Source organism: Taudactylus pleione, unplaced genomic scaffold, assembly GCF_031769625.1.
Source record: "Taudactylus pleione unplaced genomic scaffold, aTauple2 ptg000019l, whole genome shotgun sequence".
NCBI classification, from domain to species: Eukaryota; Metazoa; Chordata; class Amphibia; order Anura; family Myobatrachidae; genus Taudactylus; species Taudactylus pleione.
In genome coordinates this window covers 32400515-32422539 of record NW_028284421.1, presented here as the reverse complement: position 1 = coordinate 32422539, position 22025 = coordinate 32400515, and the positions used below count along the sequence as shown (strand labels likewise).

The following is a 22025-nucleotide window of genomic DNA, read 5'->3' as shown; positions in this document are numbered from 1 at the left end:
CAAAAACAAACACAGAAATGCCTAGAGCATGTGAATAACTGTACAGTACAAAAAGCAGCGATAGCAGTTCGCACAACTGGAAGTCTGTTGCAACTAGATTGACGGTTAGGGGTCTCTAAGGATCTGACAACGATATGTGATCATATTGGATTCCTCAGAGAGACCCCATATAATGGGCAGAATAAAAAAAAAATTATTGAAATTCATACTTGACACTGGAGAAGAAATTTCAATCACCAATGTTGCACATGATTTACATCCGACTCGGGATGGCCATGAAGATGATCTACGAACGTCGTATTCAGAACGTAGATGCATGCAGGAGGTGTCTATTTCCTACAGACACATCCTGCTGTGTATGCATTTTAGTTAAATGGTATTGCACAGTCACTTCCCTGCGGCTTTGCAATACTGTCCATCTCTGAATCAGGCCCTAAATTCTTTAAGCAACAAATCCAGATGGACATTGGCCCTCATTCAGAGCCACTCGCTAGCGGCAGTACGCTCGTTCCGAGCGATGTTCGCACATCTGCGCATGCGTACGGTTTTTAGTACGCATGCGCGAACCAGTCAGTGCGGCCGAAAATCATTTGTACGCAATATAGCGAGTGCCTGCTATTTTGAGTGACAGAATGAGGCGTATGTGGGTGGTAACAGGGGAAGGTGCTTGAAAACGGGGAGTGGAGATCCGAACGCAGGCGTGCCAAAAGGTCAAAACGGGCGTTTTATGGGTGTGCATAATTAATACAGCAGCGTCAATGACCACGTCACTTGGTTTTTTTTAACTCAGAACTGCTCGCAAAATAGCGGTTGAAAAAAACAACCACAAGAATAGCGAGCAGTTCATATCCTGTTCGATGTACTCGATTAATCTAATAAATAGCGGACATGACGTATGGTGCGAGTGGCCAGGGGGCGTTTTTATCAAATAAACGAGCGTATGTTTCGCTCGCTCGTTCAAACTTAGAGGTGTGAACAGACTGCAATGTGCGAACGGATCATTTGCATAGCCACCCCTTGTTTTTGAACGAACGAACGTAAATAGCGAACGGCTCTGAATGAGGGCCATTGTTCTTTATTTGCTTCAAATTTTTAGCCACATACAGACCAGGCTCTTTAAATAAGAAATTGGATGCTAATTTTAACAGCTTGTAAGAACTAGAGAGCTCTCTCTTAAGTTAACTTGTCTATTTTGCCAGGAGATAAAGTACTACCCAAACTTACCCTTGGAGATGTATTGCTATACAGAAGCTACTGAACTCTGAGAGCTCAGAGCACGAAGGATGGGTGTTCTATTGTTAGTACTTGTTTATATGTCCCAAATCCACATCAGCAAAAGAACATTTGACAACAATTCCATGATTTGCCCACTGCTGGCCATCCAGGTATTAGTAACAGGGCCATAACTAGGGTTTTGCGACATGTCACGTCACAGAGCACTGTCCTGCGGCACCTATCAATTTTCGGTTTTAATCATTCACACACACTTGTGGTCAGGGCCGGATTAAGGCTTGCGGGAGCCCCGGGGCAACTAAGTTGTGGGGGGCCCCTACCAGTAAAATGTCCACGGTCCCCTGCAGCCACTACTACTATGCCCCTTAACTAGAGGGAGAGAGGGGGGAAAGAGTAAAAGAGAGTGGGGAGAGATGAAAAGTGGGGGAGATGAGGGAGACAAATAGAGGGAGAGAGAGATCTAGGAGAAAGAGATAGATAGCGAGAGAGAGTGTGAGAGGAAGAGAGGAGGGCAGGAAAGAGAAGGAGACAGAGAGGGGGGTGAGAGGGAAAGTAGGAGGGAGACGAAGGAGGGAGACAGAGAGGAAGACTGCACAGTACCTGTTTCAGCTTCATGTTCCTGACAGGGGCGGGCATGTCACAGCACTAGCCCCACCCGCAACCCATACACCCACGAATCACAGCATCATTAACATAAGGGGTGGGACGTAGAGATCAGCAGTCATTGCCACCCACTGTAGAGGCGGATAAAAGCTGCTGCTGTCTCCGTCTTAAATACTCAAAAGTCCATCAATGAGTGACAGACTTCCAGGAGCCGGCCAGGGAGGATCCAGAGTGGCACGGTTCAGGACCATGTTTGCTGAGTGTGGGGGCCAATGTACGACCGCACCGTCCGCCCCGCCTATAATCCGGCCCTGCTTGTGGTTTGTCTCCTCTCTGCATCTGAACACACCCCCTAACTCATCCACTATTCCACTTCTGCCTGGTCACTTCCCCTTTCGATCCTAAGCACCTTCAGTCACATTCTCCTTAAATTAAGGCACGCATTTTAAAATACTGTCATACTCAAAACTATCACCTCTAACATGACGCATGGATCTATCTCAGTATAAAGTAACCATTGCAGCTGAGCAGATCTATTGTAGTATGTGGCTGCAGGGGATTAGATGTGTGGCTGCACACTACATAGATCTGCCTGGTAGCAAAGGTTTTAATTAAACTGACAATTATAAGTAGCTTCATAAAGTTAGAATTCACAGACTTCCTATGCAGGAACAAATAGCTCATGTGTAAGGTGTCTGGCTACAATGTGAGAGGTGATAGGTTGAAAAATGTGTGTGTTAAAGGTGGGTGTAAAGGTATACAGTCAGGAAGTCGACAGTCAAAATGCCGACCGCTGGCTTCCCGACTGTCTAATCCTGGCAGGGGTCTAATGACAGGCGTCGAAAATCCTGACGCCTGTCATTTTACCTACGCCAGGAACCCGACGCCCGGCATACGGATCGAAGGTAAGCTGGGCAGCGGGCGCAGACAGCTGCGGGGGGAGGGTCAGGTTAGGCACCCCCCCAGAGGGTTAGGTTTAGGCTAGGGGAAGGGGGGGTTAGGCACCCCCGGGGGGAGGTTAGGGTTAGGCACCCCCCGGGAGACTTAGGTTTTGGCACTCACAGGGGGGGTTAGGCACTTGGGGGGGTGGTTAGGGTTAGGCACCCCTAAGGGAGGGTTAGGGTTATTGGGGAGGGTTAGGTTAGTGAATAGGTAAAATACTTACCTGTCGGGATCTTCACTGCCGGTCTTCCAGCGCGGGATTTGCGTCCGGCGGTATTTCATACCGATCCCATATCTAAATATTCTTATTAATATTGCATATTCTCCTGTACGGAGGTACCCTGCCTGTCAGTGTGATAGTTGATGGGTTCAAGTCCTAGATATTACTGCTAAGCAATGTGTGAATTAAAATAAAGGATAATGTAACTGAATGACAAGGAGATCTCAAGTTAAGTGTATGAATGTGATATAAGACGATTGGTGTCCAAATCCATTATTTGGAGTGCTTAGAATGACAGTATAGGTGTTCCGGCAGCAACGGAGATGGCGGCAGCATAAATCTGCTCCCTATGGCCGCAGCACAAATTGCCTCATGCTATGGACAACACCTTCACTTCTATAAACCCGGGAGTAAATATATCCCCAAGAGTGCAATATACTGAACTGAAACTTGGGAGTCTTGGGAGATGTTTTCAATCTTAAACAGCAGTATGCTGATCTCCATAAGCAGCATCTCCAAGCTTTAAATAAGCAGGATGATTAGAAAATCGGACATGACGGAATAACCTGCGTATTGTGGGACTGCCTGTTTTTATTAAGGGTGAAGCCCTGATCCGCTTTCTCACCTCTACCCTCCTGGATCTCCTGGATATATGTGCTGCCTGTGTGGATATGGTAGTGGAATGTGCACACCGCATTAGCCCCCCACGCAACACTCCAGATACCAGTGCTAGGGGTATATTTACTAAAGTGAGAGTTTTTAGAAGTGGAGATGTGTCCCATAGCAACCAATCAGATTCTAACTATTATCTTCTAGAAAGTGCTAGTTAAATGTTAAGTTGAATCTGATTATTGTTATGGGCAACATCACCATATCTAAAAACTGTCACAATAGTAAATATACTTCCTAGAGTCACAATTTTCTGCTGTCTTAATATCGTTCATAGGAAGGCACTGTGGCAGGCATCCAGACGCTATCGTACCATCACTTGGGAAGGCCACATTTAAATATAATATTCCAGGACTATTCCGCGGATACGACCCATGCTAGGAAGGACTTTACCCCCGCTATGTGCTGCATTGGTCAAGGAAGGTCGTCTTTTTATTCTCCTATTCTCAGCCCACCTACGTTTGCTTACTGAAGATTCCTTTCTGTTCTTTTCCTTTCCCGAAGATGCAGCAGCATGTTACGTGAACAATGTCTCCCCTGTTGCAGTTTGATGGCTTGGTATCGCCTATCATTCTAGTTATTTTTATCTCATACTTTTCATAACTTGCTGTTTAATTATCTTTATATTTTCATATTCTTTACAAGGGGGTTGAGGTCCAAAGTTTAAGTTTAGATATTTCCAATTCATTGTTTTAATTGATATATATGGTTTTATATAGGCTTACCATATCAGCCCTTTAAACCAGGATATTCATGGGTTACACGGTTCTGTGGCTCATTAAAACCAGGTGAAATCCAGGCTTGAAGTCAACCAGCCACAGAACCTGTGTAATTCATGAGTGTCCCGTTTAAATGGATAGTATGGTAAGCCTAGTTTTATACTGTTTTAAATGAATTGGCCTTTATCTGTTGCTGCAGCCCACGTGGCTTATAACTCTGAAGAGTTATTTGTGATATAGGTTTTGTAAGGAATTCCATGTCTAATGGTATGAAGGCCTGCTGAGTATCCTCCCCTTGCTCACAAGCTGTATAATTTTTTTTTTCATGCTTCCGCTCCTGCTATTTCTTTTAAGTTTGGTTACTGATTTTTTTCTGTTACTTTTATTTCCTTTTTTATGAGTTCACACTGTATTTTATATGTTTACCTACTTCTATGGTGTACTAGGGTTCTCTCCCTCTAGGAGGTGGCCCTCTTTCATTATTCTACTGGTTTATGGCTATGTCCTTTGGAAAGCACATATACTCTTTACCAGGTTACTCCTACTCTTTGTTAACATGCTACTAGGCTTATACTGTGCATTTTTTTTATTACTTTGAAGTTGTAGCTCCTTTGAAAATATGTTCATGGAATGTGGGCAGGATTAATTCCCATATTAAGAGGAAAAAGCTATTTACATATATTCGTAGATTTGGGGTGGATGTCGTAATGTTCCAGAAAATTCACTTGTTGGAACCTGAAGTGCAAATGTAAAATAAATGGGGGTATTCTGTGTAATTGCTATTCCTCTAAAAAATGTGGGGTTGTTAGTTAAGAAGCAGCTTTCACCGCAATTACATAGCTCTTTTCTAGAGATTTACTATATCTGAGGCTATTATACTCAGAGCCGTAACTAGACATTTTGGTGTCCTGTGCCAGAAAGAGCATCGGCGCGCCCCCCCCTTTTTACATTAGATTAGGATCTATAATCCCATGTTACAAGTGGCGGTCACGACTTGTTTCCCTCCAGTAATATACCTTCATCTGCCAGTGTTTCTTTTGTAGTCATTCCATCGGTTGCTAGGCGATCCAGACGCCGCAGGATGTCAGTTGTGAACCACAATAAAGCTGATTGGATCCGTTCCTTATTTGTATACTCTGATCTTTTGCCGCCTCGACGACTATAGCATTTCCTTTTCGATCCCTCGGCTCTGTGGATGGTCTGTGTTGTTGTTTCCTATTCCAACGGACTTGTACCTGCTCACAAAGCCGCACCTCGGGCTCTTAAGCAACACCATCGGCTCTCAAGCTGCGCCATCAGTTCTCAAACAACACCGGCTCTCGAAGCCACATTACCTGCTCACAAATCCGCACTTCAGGTTCTTAAACTGCACCATCGGCTCTCTAAGCCGCATCAGCTGCTCACAAAGCCGTACCTCTGGCTCTCAAGCCGCACCATCGGCTCTTTAGCCACACCATAGGCTCTCAAAGTCGCTCGACTGACTCTTTTTGCCACACCATCAACTACCAGTTGCATTCTAAGCACGGCAGTATTAGTCACATGATTTCCCATCAAGCACCTACTCTCTCACGTGAAACTCTGGTCTTCCTAGGCATCTGTGTAAACCACTACTACTCCGAGTTTAAGTCCAGGTGGCCATCTAAGTACCGGTGAATGTTACCAGTTCTAAGTGTGGTTGTTATTGGCGGAAGACCTCGTTAGCTTGAGTTCTAGTGGTTTTACACAAGTGTGCCTAGAACACCGTTACATTATAGTCGGCCCAAAAAATTTTATATATAAGGAATTTGTGACTGATGGATCAGTTACAGAACCCTGCTCAGGTGCTTGCTGCACAGATTCAAGTGCTCACTCAAAAAGTTCAGGAGCTCACTCTTCGAGTAGAGGATGTCCGAGCCACAGCAGCTCCTGGTAGTCTCAAAGAACCTAAGATGATCCTGCCTGATCGGTTCTCTGGAGATCGCAATCAGTTTCTCAACTTTCGTGAGAGTTGTAAACTATACTTTAGATTACGACCCGCTTCGTCTGGATCTGAGTCTCAGCAGGTAGGCTTGGTTATATCCTTACTCCAAGGAGACCCGCAGACTTGTGCATTTGGATTGCCCTAGACACATGCGGCTTTTCAGTCAGTTAATGCTTTCTTTACCACTCTGGGACTCATGTATGATGATCCAGATAGAACTGCCTTGGCTGAAACAAAGCTGCGCTCCTTCAGACAAGGACAAAAACCAGCAGATTATGCTTCTGAATTTCGTAGATTGGCAGTTGACTCCGGTTGGAATGATCCTGCATTACGCAGCCAATTCCGTCTTGGGCTGTCATAAGCTATTAAAGATATTCTGGTCCAGCATCCTCCTTCTGAATCTTTAGAAGCTCTCATACAATTGACTATCCGCATTGATCGTCGTCTCCATGAGCGAAGACGAAAGCTAAATCTTCCTACAAGGTCTCCTCGGTCTCCCACCTGGGTTCCATTTTCAGATTAGTAGGAACCCATGCAAACTGGTGTGTTTCGTTTACCACCTGAAGAGAGGCGTAGGAGGCATTCCCAAGGCCTCTGTATGTATTGTGGAGACAAGGGACATTCTTTGAATAACTGTCCACGCAAACCAGTAAAAGGCAAGGCCTAAATGTCCAGGAGGAGGTACATTTAGGCCTGGCTCCAATCTCCTCCAAGAATTCCATTCTCGTTCCTGCCGCTATTCAACTTTCCAATTCTACTTTGGCCACTTCTGCATTTTTAGATAGTGGTGCAGCTGGTAATCTTATGGATATCTTTTTCTTTAAATCTCTGGTTCTTTCAGCTGTTACTTTGGATCAACACATTCCCATTTGTGGACTGGATGGAGGATTGGTTTCCAACGATTTCATCAAATTCAATTCACCTCCCATTCGCTTGTCCATCTTTTTTTACATTCGGAAGTCATCTCTTTCTACCTTCTCCAGTGTCCTCTTACGCCCATGGATCTTGGTCTTCCTTGGCTCAGGGATCATAATCCCGTTATTGATTGGTCCTCTGGGGAAATCATAAAATGGAGTCCTGCATGCCATTCTTAATGTCTCACCTTATCTATTCGGATGGCTGATGTTCTTCTGCCTCATCGTTACCAAAAGGTTGGTTGTATTCTCTGTCTATTACCGAAAACAAAGCTATGGAAGAATACATCGAGGATGCATTAGCTAAAGGTTTTATCCATCATTCCGAGTCTCCAGTCGGGGCTGTTTTTTTCTTTGTAGAGAAGGACAGTTCCCTCCATCCTTATATCGACTTCAGTGGCCTCAATAATATAACCATCAAGAAATCCTACCCGTTACCGCTCATTTCGGCCCTTTTTGATCAACTAGGTCAAGCCACTATCTCCTCAACAATCGACCTTCGGGGAGCCTACCACATGATCCGGATTAAGAGTGGTGACAAATGGAAGACAGCCTTCAATACTCACTCAGGGCACTCTTCTCTTCTCTAAACTGGAGAAGTGCAATTTCAACGTCACTCAAATCTCTTTCCTAGGCTACATAATTTTTTCCCAGGGATTTTCTATGGATCCTGATAAGATCAAAGCGATTCTGGAGTGGGTCCAACCAACTACTATTCAGTGATTCCTTGGTTTTGCTACCTATTACCGAAGATTCATCAATTCATTCTCTACTATTGTGGCACCCATTGTGGAGTTGACCAGAAAAGGAGCTGATACCTTCAACTGGTCATCCAAGGCGGTTCAAGCCTTTGATGATCTTAAACCGCTATTACACATGCTCCTGTTCGCCATCATCCTAATCTGGATCTGCCGTTCATCCTGGAAGTAGATGCTTCTAAGGTAGGAGCCGGAGCTGTGTTGTCCCAAAAGGATACTCTTGACAAAAAATTGCACCTCTGTGCTTTTTTCTTCTGTAAATTCACCACTGTGGAACGTTATGTGATATCTTGGGGGTAATTAGCTCAGCAGAGGGTGGATTGGTGCAGTGTTTAGGTGCTTAATGAGGGTCCACACACAGCTTTAAAGTAAAATAAATGAGGTGGTGCTTTACTTCCAGCAGGGAAAAACAGGTACAACACAAAGGAACAGAAAATAATAAACAACCTAGCCCCTGTTTAGGGCGTCTAACTCACTTCTAGAGCCCTCTCTATCGTGGTGCAGCTAGTCTGCCAACAAAGTCTCTGCCTGCTTCTTGCAGGTCTATCGCCAGCTCCAGCCTGGCTTGGCTGCCACGGCTACACAAATACAGTCTGGGTGGCCTTCCCTGTATCCTACAGATTTAGGCCCTGGCTTCACTGCTTTCTTGTCACACAGTCTGAGAGTTTGTGGTCCCCCTTGCCTCCTGCAAGGTCCAGACACAGGCCTCCTGGCCCCCAATGGCTCACTTAGCTTCACTGGGCTAAGTAAGGTCAGAGAAACACCCATTAGTAGGATGGGAGACATTTCACTACAACTCACTAATGCATTAGTGTGGACAGTATTATAGCCAAGTAACAGTGGGGTCTAGGGTCAAAAGTAATAACCAAAAGCACATAAAATAATTATAAACTTACAGTACTGTAACCCCAAATACAATGAGATGTTACTACACCCAAACCCCCCAATACAATACTACACCCCCAACCCACCTCAACCCCCAGGTAATAATAGTATACACTACCCCACCCATGCACACATTACTACACTCCCCAACCCACGTCAAACCACAGGTATTATTAGCATACAACACCCCCAATACATTACTACATCACCCCCAGATAATAAAAGTATACACCCACACACATACATTACTACAACTCTCAACCCACCTCCTCCCCAGGTGATATTAGTATACACCCACATACACATTACTGCAACTTCCAACCGACCTCTTTCCCAGATAATATTATGCACCCCCTACACACACACACACACACACACACACACACACAGTACTATACACCCTTCATCCCACCTCAACCCAAGGTAATATTAGTATTACACCGCCCCCCAGATAACAGGAATCAATAAGCTCACACAGCCCCCACAGGAGCTCTTGGTGCTGTGCTCTCCTCACATCGGCTGCTGCAGGGGAGAGACCAGGACAGAACAGACCAGGGAAGGGGGCGAGGACTAGGAAGCACATGTAGCTAGCCATGGCCGGGGCTGAGTCTAGTTGCCAGAAAGTCTCATCCCTGCTCCTGTGTGGACTGTGGATCATTTTCTGCCAGTGGACACAACACAGCCACAAGAGCAGGGTCTGCAAGGAATGCTGCTGCACCTGTAGGGCCAGGACGCTGACTGTGCAGAGGCTGCTCCCTCATGGCCAGGTTGACACATCGCTTCCTGAAAAGTGAGAGGGATGGGAGTGGGCAGAGACAGGAAGAGGGAGAAGGAAGCTAATGAGGAGCTGGTCTGTTAACCTGGCGCTCACCCCTGCCTTGCGCTCTGTGCGGTGGCACATGCCACACCACCCTAGTTACAGCCCTGACTATACTAGGCCACAAATATGTATTTTGTAATCTTTATGCCTCTAAAATATATTCTAATTAGTTTTTTCAGTAAGTTCTAACTAAGGACCTAATTCGGCAAGGAACGCATGGATGCAGACGAATGCACCCATCCACTGCAAGTACAGTATATGCTAATAAATGCATACGCACGGAGAACAAGCTTAGTCCCAGCACTACACAATACCACCTATTTCCCTTAACGTGCATCCTGTTATACCACGCTAGACAGGGGAAACATCGGTAACATCGAACACATTAGCATAATAATGGTTGACCGGACTTCACGCAGGATTTCTGCCACTTCCTGCGTGCAACTACACCTCAGGCTTCATCCGTCGCCATAAGGGCTTAAATATGCAGGCCCCTAAAACGCCGCCCAAACGCACAGGCACGTGTTTGCCCGACCACCCCCCACAAATGGCACTTCTTGTCAATCACTGTGCTTCGGGTCTGCGTAGCCTCTGCAAATGCAATTCCCATCACAGTAGCTAGTTCGCGCACGTGAAATGCGATGCATACACATGCGCAGTACGCAACAATCGGCCGATTGCGTGCATCTGCATCCATGCATTTCTTGCTGAATCAAGCCCTAAGTCCTTTTACCAATGCTTCCATTGTTGTATTTGGTGACTTTAATTTAACAGCTCCTATCTATGGGCCTGATTCAGATTTGGGAATAGAATAAGACAGATCAAGTAACTGTGGGCCTGATTCAGAGCTGAACGCTCTGACCAGAGCGCTCGCTCTGAATCAGGGCCGTCCCAGCTAAATTTGGAGCGGCCTCGTGGCCGCTCGCATAGCTGTGGGTGACCACCCACAGCTTATGCGAGCGGCCAAAAAGATGGTCACGATGGTCAAAGACCATCGCGACCATCGGGCTTGCGACGAGACCCTTTGGTAGGGTCTCGCTGCCGCAAGCCCAGGAGTGATTTTGGCTATATCAGAGCCAAAATCACTCCCACTGACATCATTACTGATGTCAGTGGGGCCGGACTCAGACGGTAAGCGTTCCCATGGGAACGCCTCCGTCTGGCAGTCACGCCCCCAGCACGCCCACCAAAGGGGGCGTGCTGTCAATCAACATCGACAGCACACCCCCTTTGGTGCGAGACCCGGAGCGACGGAGAGCCGGTCGCTATCCGGGTCTCGCGCATGCGCACGACGGAGCTCCCTCCGTCGTGCGCATGCGCAGTGGGGCAACATCGACCCGTTTGCGAGCGTCCTTTGCTCGCGAACGGGTCTGAATGACCCCCTGTGTATCTGGACAAACCATGTAGCAATACAAGAGGTGTAAATATATACCTTTTTTTACCTGCCGTTTAAATACTGTCTTCTTTTGCATGTAGCCCACAAATGCTGGCCAGTTTTATTTTTACACTGCAATTTAGATGTCAGTTTGGACACACCCCTCCCAAATCTAAATCTTTTTAAATCTGCCCGACCTGCAGTGCAGCATGGTTTTACCAAGATGCAGTTATTTGCTATTTCTTACTCTATTCCCAACTCTGAATCAGGCCCTATGTGGATAGACAACATACACACAGACACCACCATCACTGTAAGCCATACTTGCCTACCCTCCCGATTTGGTCGGGAGCCTCCCGAAATTCGGGTGCCGCTCCCGACCTCTCGGGAAGGCAGGGAATCCTCCCGGCTGCCGCCCATCCCTCCTATCCCCCCGCAATGACCCCTGCAACTGCAGCAGCGGGCGGTGGGGGGTGATATGATTTGCGTCATTTTGGCCCTGCCCCTTGCTTCACAATGCCTATATCATTGTCATTGTGTAGCGGGGGCGTGGCGAAACGGATGCGATCGCATGCCCCCGCGTGCCTGTCACCCGCCCGGCCACTCCCCCTTGTCCCAGCCATGACCCCCACCCCCCCCGTCCTGCCAATCTGGCTGCCCCCTCCTGGAAGGAGCAGCCAGAAAGTCGGCGGGTATGCTGTAAGTGGAAACTCCCCTCTTTTGGTATTCCCCATTTTGCCAATGAGCTGCAATTGGCTGAGGTCTGGAGAATTTTCCATCCCACTGACAGAGAATTTACCTATTTGTCAGCTGCTCACGCCACTTCAACCTGTATTGACTATTTATTGCTGTCTACCAGCCTTCTCTCAAAAATCGAGATTACTATTGCTCCTAATGCTGATACTGCTTCCTACAGGCCATGGTGGTTTCCTTCTTATCTTGCTAATTCCCCCGCAAAATGCTGGAAGCTAAGTAGTGTGAGTACGAGTATGACAGTACGGAGCATGTCGGTGACCCTATCCTCTACTGGCAAACGGCTAAATCAGTCCTTAGGGGTGAAATTATAGCTTATATTGCTAGACATAAAAAGGAGTGTTCAGTGGCACACATCAATATCAGTGAACTGGTTAATTATCTATAAGAGGATAGATAGGAACTTCTCACTAAAAGATTTCGGTGGTGAATTACACTTGCCAAGCAGATGCAGGGATTAGTATCAAAATAATTAAAATCACCATTTGTCACTGTAAACAATTTGCACTGTCGACCATGTGTGTTTTCCATTTGTATCTTTCAACCTTTTTTCCCTGTCGAACTATTGTCTACCATCTTTTGTCCATCTATTGAGTGTCTATCTAGACACTCTCAGGCCAGTACCTGCCAGGGACCTGGAGATGGGCGACCCCTAAAATAATGGGTGTACCAGGCCCCATGATTTCTGTTGCTGGCCCTGCAGTCTCAGCGGCCTCCTGGACCCTCCCACAGCAGCATATGCTGGATTTAGGAGGTTGGCTGCTGCAGACGATGTTGGCTCCCTGGCCTGATGTGCAGTTGCGCTGCTATATAGCAGACAGCGGTAGTGAGGAGAGAAGTGATAAGGTGGGGCAATTGATCTGATCACTCCCCTTCCTCACAGCACAATGGCCCTGATTCAGAGCCGGACGCTCTGACCAGAGCGCTCGCTCTGAATCAGGGCCCACATCCATAAATATGGAGCGTCCTCCTGGACGCTCGTATAGCTGTGGGTCACCACCCACAGCATATACGAGCGTGCAGGATGATGGTCGCGATGGTCTTGACCATCGCCACTGCGAGCAGAAGCCTGCGGTTGAGTTTCTCAACCGCAAGGCCAGGAGTGATTTTGGCTCTATCAGAGCCAAAATCACTCCCATTGACATCACTAGTGATGTCAGTGGGGCCGGCTTCTGACGGTAGGCGTTCCCTTGGGAACGCCTCCGTCTGGCAGGCACGCCCCCGGCACGCCCACCAAAGGGGGCGTGCTGTCAATCAACATCGACAGCACGCCCCCTTTGATCAGACACTACGAGCTCCCTCCGTCGTGCGCATGCGCAGTGCAGACCATCGACCCACTTGCGAGCGGACAGCCGCTCGCGAGTGAGTCTGAATCAGGGCCAATATTGGCTCATCTTCAACACTTGCCGTGTAGCAGGTCAGATCCAATCATCGGATCCAACTGCTATTGGCACAATAGTTGGCAATGGGGGAATGTAGTCAGCATCCCGACTGTCAGAATCCCGACAAATTGCGGAGGTATTAGGGTTAAGGGGAAGGAGGGTTAGGGAGGAGAGGATTAGACTGTGGGACAGGAGGGTTAGGCAGGTTAGGGTTCAATACTTACAGAAATCTATTGGGATTCTGACTGTCGGCATCCTGATCATCAGCATCCTGTACCCAAACCTGGCCCTGAGTGCCGCGTATGCTCTCTGAGCAGCCGAAAACCAGCTGATCAGCCTGATTATAGCATAATGTGTACCTAGCATTAGAGACAGAGCTGCATTGACTGTAGTGTATGATGCACCCCATTTATTATTATCATTCATTTATATGGCGCCACAAGTGTTTCGCAGTGCCTTACATAGTACATAAACAAATAGGTTGACCAGTGACTTACAGTACAATACAATACAGGACGAGTATAAGGATTATATACATTGCAACATTAGCGGCCACAGCACCCAGCTAAGCAACAGAGCAAAGGAACCAAGTGTTATGCTGCATACACATAGTACAACCTGCACAACCAAAGATATCGCTGATAGATTTCCCTCCAACTTTCTGTAGTGCTGAGCAAACGATGATTGGTGTACACTGACAGATATCTATGATAGATATTTCAGTGAAGTCATGTCTTTACAGTCAAATCCTGACAAAATCGCCCAAGTTGGGCTGCATATACGATCGACCATAGATATCGTTATTGTTCATGCGGGAACGTACATCGTTGGTCGATTGTTCTCTGCATAATGATGAACGATATGAACGATTTATCGTTATCGTTCAGGAAAATTGTCCCGTGTGTATGCAGCATTATGTGCCCTAGTGGGGAGTAAGAAGCAGATGAAAGTAAAGTACAGAGAAGCACAAGATGGTAGAGGGCTCTGTTCGTAAGAGCTGCGCGGCTTTGGAGCGGAGTCCTATTACAGTACAGCTCTGTCTGTAGATAAACATATTATTTCACCATATGACTCCAGTTCTAATACAATTAGAAAGGTACTGTTGTAACAACTGAACATAGTATAGTATTGTAATAAAATACATTCATGCTGAAATAAGAAAAATGCTATTTACGACATTATTGTCCAGAAAGCAGTGCCCAACACATCACAGCCCAGTTACTGTGTAAGAAATAAATAACAGTACAAAACAGAAATGTATGCAGTAAAGAGCATTCAGAAGGGCATGTCCTGGAGCAGTGCGTGCTGTCATCTTTATGGTGTACTCTTTATATAGTAATATGAAGTTACAGATACGTGTCACCCACAACTGTGCACTCAACATACAGCAATCGGTACACAACACAACAGCACCCGGTGCCACAGTATGTGCGGTGTGTGTATGTTGTTGTGTTGTTACCCTCCTCCCTTTCCTGGGTGTGTTTCCCTCTGTCTCCTCCTTTTCCTTCCTTCTGACAACTGGAACCGTTGCGGCTCAGACTCAGCGGCCTGTTACACCGGGTCACCGCCGCACACCCAGACACCCGCACAGCGCGCAGCCCACGGCCCCGTACCCGGTGAGACAAGCAGTGCCCGCTGCATGCACATCGGTGACACAGCTGGGCCTGTCACACATCAGGGTCACACTCTCCTCCTCCTCCTGGTAACGGTCCCAGTGGACAAAGCAGGTACTGGGGTGTGTACCGGGCAATGCGGGAGTATCAGTGTGCACACCGGCCTGGCCCTCGCCGCCCTGTGGGGTCTCTGGTCACAGCTGGCTGTGTTGTCTGCAGATCTCACGTTATATTTGTGTCATTGTGTAATAACACAACCGCTGCTGCCCTATATCACATCCCTCCGTGTGACACTGCCAATATGTGTACCTCTTCTCATACGATGTAATGTGGTATACTGTTTACTAATCTACATTACATTTCTAATCTGTCCATTGTGTGACACTCCCAGAATGTGTGACCGCCCCATTCTATGACACTGTCACTCTATGTAAGCGATACTGAACTGTCTTATGTGAAATTGAGCTGTCTTTGTTATGTTTTTAATTATTACCTATAAAACCTGATCTTCAGTAGTCTATTGGGCTTTTTTTTTTTGCTTAAAATGGGCCCAGGCAGTTACCTCTGCAAATCTATTAGAAATCCACTCATGGATATTCTGTTGTGTGATACTTGCCCTATAAATTTGACTTGTGGGCAGATGAGGCCCTGAAAAACAGATGTGACCTACGGTTCCAATGCAAATGACAAACTGTAATTTAATTGTCTACTTAACAGTGCTGTGTGTAATATTTAATATCCATCTATATGAAATTGACTAAATGTGAAAGTGGCGTCTGCTGAAGATTAACAGCTCTGTCAGTCAATGATTAGTGGCGTTGTCAAATATATATATATATATATCTATCTTTTGTATTCCTGGGCCAGAGGGGAAAGTAAAGAATATGTGTATTAAACCCTGGAGTGACGCTCTGTGTTTGGCCACTGTGTGTGGCTTTGCATCCAGTACCTGTATCAATAATTTGTGTGAGCACCCAGGTTCTTTTTGTTTGGCGCAGCATTGAGTGCTGTACTGTGTGTGTGTGTGTGTGTGTGTGTGTGTGTGTTCGTTCTAGATAACACATGCTAGAGTCCAGTGTCATCCTGCCAGAACATGTAACCGTTCCTTTAGCAGTAGTCATGTAATCCTTGCAGAACATTGTACTCCAGTGAATAAGTGAATGCATGGCAGCCCGCTACATATTAGGCACCTCATAATTTTCAGTGTCTGGTGATTTTATCGATGTTATTAGGGATATTTGTTTGCTGAAAGCTTTTTGTAGTATCCATCTCAAAATGTATAACTATTTTAAGTAGCTACATATGCTGTACAATAAATAGCTAAAATAGAGAAAAGTGTGTGTATATGTATATATATATATATATATATATATATATATATATATATATACACACACACACACACACTTATCGGCACTCATGCATAAAACCTTTTGTATACAACGTGGCACGGTGCCCTCAGTAATAGGGTGGTATAGCGATGTGGCTCTCGGTGGGCTTGTAAGGTGGCAGAGTAGGACAGCTCAATACAGCAGTATGCTATCATAATTTCAGAGTTTAATCTGACGAAAGATTAGATTCTGAACGATAGCCTACTGCTGTGGTGACCTGTCCTCCTCTGCCGCTTTACAAGCCCACTGATCCACATCGCTATAATATATATATATCTCAGTGAGGCAGAGCCTTTCCTTTCATACTTGGGTATACTCCACAGTTTTTACTATAAAAAATATAAGACAAATGTAAAGAAGATATTATAAATATCTTCTTTGTATTATTCTAATCATTTTTGTGGTCAAAACTCTGGAGTAAAAGTTTCCGCACATCCCTGATCAAAGCACACCAAATTTCCAGCAGTATATACTGCTGCACCTTTGTATAATTCCCACATGAACCCTCGGGTTCATATATGTATCTGTAAATCTGATACTAGCCAGTGCCTCCCCAGCTATTTACTTAAATGCACGTCCACTGATGTTTATGTGTGTGTAATAGTAGATAGATAGATAGATATATCTATTCCAGTGAAAGTATGTGCTTTCACTGACAATCTTTTTTTTTTTTTTTTACACTTTTTGTAATTTGGATTTGTTTTTTTCTTTTTTAGCAGTCATATACAGTATATATATCTTGATAAACATTTGGTATGGGTTCTGTTCTGTGTGTTAATTATGACATGCTTAATGGATTCTCATGATATATAATATTTATTTGCTGCTTGCAAGAACTTTTTGATGAGGTAAAAAATTATTCTGAATTCTAAAATTTGGATAGAAGATTGTGTACTCCACTGTTTCCTTCCCTAGAAACAAAACATCATTCATAAGCCTCCTGCCACATTTCTGTGCGTGTAACCCATGTCAGTGACTTGATTCAATAATAAATATGACATACTTTAGCCAAGATAGTTTCTCAGTGAGAGTGACTGCAGTGCTAAGATGTTTATGGAGGTGTGGGCATGATGTGTTTTGGTGGCCTATTAGTGGGCACTGCCACAGCTAACCCATCATTTTCTCCTACAATTTTACCTAAAAGCCTTTGGAATTTTTGCCTTGATTACTGTGGCGCTGTATTCGGTATCCCTCACTTTCTTTTAAAATATGAATATAAGAGTCTATTTTGTACATGTGTCACCTAAAGGAAGTAGATTGATATGACAAGCATAATCATAAATGTATTTTCACAGTTATATATTCAATTGGGCAGCAGGTGGAGAAATTGAGCTGTACTGAGATGAGGCTGCATATTGCCACCATCTTGGCCCTGTATAATTTAGTATGTAGTAATTATTTTCAATCCTAAATACTGTTTAATGTTAAACCGGTTAACCCTGCACTTCATTGTGTTGCTTGCTAATCACTGTTGTCAAACTGCATATATCTCCCTGCAATAGGATGGATGTACAGTACTTTCATGGTTTATAAAACAAAATGCAATTTAATATTATTTTTCCCTGATTTTGTGCCTTGCAGTTAGTTTTTCTGCTTATTGTTTTGACTTACATAGCAGTCCACTCTCCGTCACTTTCAGATCTTTTTGTCTGTAGAATGCAAATTACTGTGCCCTCATTTGCTAAAGATAGCTCATGAACCAGAAATAACGGTGGCTGTCCTCATGCAAATCTCTCTTAACTGCAGAAATGACTGGCTGCAAATTCTGCATTCTACAGTATACTGTGTGTATCCCTGCACCCTAATTTCCAGTATAGATGTCCACATACATCTAGCCTCCTTGTGCATTAAACAGTCCTTCTAGGCTCTGTAGCACCGAGCATATTTTCGTGCAGCTGTTTACCTTCCAATGCGTCTTATTCGTACATCGATGCGAATAGTACACATAAGCAACTTCTGCTGATTAAAATATGTGGCATGCCTATATTCTGTGGGCAACTAAGGGTGTATCTGCCTGCAAAATACTACTTTACAGTGTTAGCAGCTGTGGTGCTACCGAGTCATGGAGCTCACGCGTTGTGTAACGTGACATAGTGCACGGAGGATAGATGTATGTGGAAACATCTGTACACTTAAAGGTGCTACACTGCTGTGACTGAAAATACAATATAGAATCCAAGATGCAGGTACATACTTTTGACACTTCGGGTGCAATCCAATTAGGTGCGAATGGCGAGTAGCAAGTTTGTTTCTTGAAACTCGCACACTTCTCAGTGAAGCGCGCTCCCGATAATTCTCCAATCCAATAAAAAAATGCCTATTCGCACTACTTGCAGTGGAGGGGTGCGAACTGACTGCCAAATGAGATTTGGGAGAAATGCATGAAGATGTGTGGAGACCATCCTGAACCCCCCAAAATGGATAATTTTGTTAACAGGACCGTATAAAAGGCTGTTTGTGGGCATTAGGAAGGTACTGTAGGTTTTTAAATGGCTGGTTTGTGATTTTGTTTTTTGTAAATGCAAGAAAATTATAAAAAACAAACTTTTCCATTTAATCTCAAATGAATTAAACGGAAAATGCAAAATAAAAGTAGGAAAAAGGGTGATTTGGGGTACTTTTGAGGGCACCTTGAAAAATGATAAAAACAATTATTTTTCAACTTAAAAATTATTGTATTTTAAATTTGAGGTGCCTAAACTAACGAAAAAGTTGATTTTGGGGTAATTTGAGGATATGGAGATATATATATATATATATATATATATATATATATATATATATATATATTTTTAGCCCAAAAAATTACATGTAATTATTGAGCTAATTGGAAACTTCCAGATGCCTCATTAGTCATTATGGGGGGTGTCCAAGGGGTACAGCACAGTGTCCCGACATTTTAACCTTAAAATAAAGATTTTCCTTTCCATCTCTCACCCTCAGGGTGGTGCGAGTGGAAAGTGGCGAATTCAGTCTAACTGATTCAGTGCGAGTTGCTAATTGGATTGTAAAATGAATTCACTATGCGAATTCAAAGTGAAAATAGCAACTTGCAATTCACTCCTAATAGGATTGACCCCTTAGAGGTAAATCACTAAGGGTCGAGTTGGTGTTTTTCTGCGATCTGGGGGTGATTTTGCAAATCGGAGATTTTGCTAAAGGGAAATTTGATGCTAATCGTAGGTGAAATATGACTTAACACACCAATTTGGCGCAATACACAATCGGACCAAACATTGTATCATTTACATGAACACAAATACAAAACACAGATTTACAAAAAATTGTGTTTGTCAAATCGATAAAAATTGCATAGACATTGCAACAAAATGCACAAAATCAATAAACCTATCTGTGAACAGCATGTTTGTCTGAAGCACTGCACAGATCAGTATGATCTGTGTAGGCTTTGGTGTTTAAAGGATTAAATAAAAGGGTTCCCTTTTTTTTCTTTTTTTATTTATACATTTTAAAGGATGTGTGAGGTCCCCTTCCCAAAGCATAACCACTCCCTGACCTCTGAGTCTAGTCTGGCACTGGTAAATAGAGGGAAAAACTGGTGTGGAGTACCCCCTATTTTCCAGTAACCAGCACCAAGCTGAACCAGCCATGGACTTAAACTATAGCAGGGAGACACAAAGCGTGGAGTCCCCCTGCCATAATGTAAATCAAACCCCAAACCAGCTCTGGGCTGAAAGCCCAGGGGGTCTTCCCTGTAGCCCTGGTGACTCTTTTTTTTTCTTTTTAAAACCCCCAACCCCCACCCCCCTTTAGTCCCTGGACTTCTACATTGACAATGAGACCAAGCACATCCAAGGACAAGGCAAGTAATGTCTGGACATGCTGGCACTTGTGGTTCTCCGAGTATTTTGGGGCAGGCTTCCTGGAACCTGTAGTTTCACGGTAAAGAACAATATTAAATCTATATTTGACACCATTACCCCAGCACCCAACACCTCCAGGGTGTGAGGAAGAGCTAACTGGAGGTGTTGGGTGCTGGGCTAATGGTGTCATATATAGATTTAATATTGATCTTTACCATGGAACTACAGGGCCCAGCAAGCCTGTCCCAGCATATAAATTACTCGGAGAACCACAGGTGCAGAAAAGAAAATATTACAAAGACGACAGGACATACACATTGAATTTTGTAACAGCTTATTACACACACTCACACTTCGTACTTGCCTTGTCCTTGGATGTGTTTGGTCCACTTGTCCATGTAGAAGTCCTGGGACATGGAAAAACAAAAAATGCAGTCACCAGGAGTGCGGGGGAGACCCCTGGGCTTTCAGCCTAGAGCTGGTTGATCCTCTGGGTCCCTGCTTCCTGAGGATTTCCAGCCCTGGGCTGACCGGTTTGGGGCTGGTTTTACATTATGGTAAGGGAACTACTCGCCTTGTGTCTCCCTGCTATAGTGTAAACCCCCTGGCTAGTTCAGCCCAGTGCTGGTTACTGGAAAATAGGGTGGGGGAGAGTCCATGCCAGTCCCCCCCCCCACCTCCCCTCCCCGGTTTTCCAGTACCAGAATGGGGTCTGAGGCTGGTTATGCTTTTGGGGAGGGGGGGGAACTAGTCTCTGACCTTCTTCCCTGCAGCTGTACCATCTGTACTGTATAGAGGTAAATGTAAAGAGGTAATTTACAAAGCACACCCAATATGCATTTCTCAAATCCTTGGTTTTGCCTGTTGTAGCTTAATCCAGTGCTCTTCAATGTCTGTGGCTAATCCTGGCTCTCTGGAGCCATTTTGGATAACTAGTAGTGTGAACCTCTGCAGAGGTGGAAAAATCATTACACTTTTACACAGCGCATTAGCCTCTAAACTGCTAAACAGAATTTCACTTCTGAAATAATCTTGGTTTAGCCTTATTTATGGATTACATTAATCCTGAAAATAAGGGTAGTGAGCAAAGTTTTGCTTGTATGCCGTGCTTTGTTAAAAGTGTAGATAAAACGTGGTATCTGCTCTGATCTGGTGCAGAAGTTCCTTTATGGTGTGAAAATGACTGCGTGCCCATCTACATGGCAAACAGCTCTCCTGAAAATCATCCCTCTCTACCCCTTAATCTCATTTTAGTAATCTAGATACAGTCTTCTTGCTTTATAAAACTCAACAAAGGGCTTTATACAATTAGCCGCAAAGGGTGCAAGTTGCCATCGCCATGGCGTTAAAAAGCAGAGCCCCAATTCACACAATTTTGCTCTGAGCCCAATGGGGCTGTGAGCACTTTTGTGCGAGTTCGGACTGCCGTAAAGTGCGGCTGCTGCCGTGATGACTCGTACCTGCAAAATCATCATGGCTAATTGGATTGACCCCAAACAGGGTATCACTGTGCTAGGTACATTGATGCAGTGTGAACAACGTAAATGTTTGCTTCCTAGTAAGAAAACATCGAGGCTCAGATGTATTAAAAATATATAAATTTTTACTATCGCATAATTTTTATGAACATTCATAAAAAAACACACATGTTGGCAGTATCCTAAATCAGAATTGATACACTTGCTAAAAATCCTTTAACCTACTATATAAAAATCAAATACTTATGCTAATGTTCTAACGATCAACAATGTTGCAAATATTCAAGTGCAATGAGTATTCCAATTGCTGGACGTCACTACCCTGCCTCTTAACTTTCAACTACTCTGCATAGCGGCTTGATCACGGCTCAATAGGTTTCAGACGCAGATGCATTTGTGGACACTCTGCGGCTAAGGAGATCGTGTCCAGACTTTCACAGTTCTTCCAGCTCACTGTCATAGAGGTGACTACAGTACTTTGCTGTT

At 44.7% G+C, this 22025-nt stretch overlaps 1 protein-coding gene across 12 annotated transcripts in view; it reads left to right on the top strand.

Annotated features, from left to right (window-relative positions):
• Window positions 1-14733: 14733 nt before the first annotated feature.
• The window catches only part of HERC1 (HECT and RLD domain containing E3 ubiquitin protein ligase family member 1), a 305583-nt gene continuing 298291 nt past the window's right edge, over window positions 14734-22025 (top strand). For 10 of the 12 annotated variants that reach the window (XM_088446526.1, XM_088446573.1, XM_088446582.1 and 7 more), the window contains exon 1: window positions 14734-14960. The gene's annotated coding sequence lies outside the window, so the exon portion shown is untranslated. Of the gene's footprint in view, window positions 14969-22025 lie in introns of all 12 variants that reach the window. The other 2 variants (XM_088446533.1, XM_088446538.1) reach the window with 2 other exon arrangements.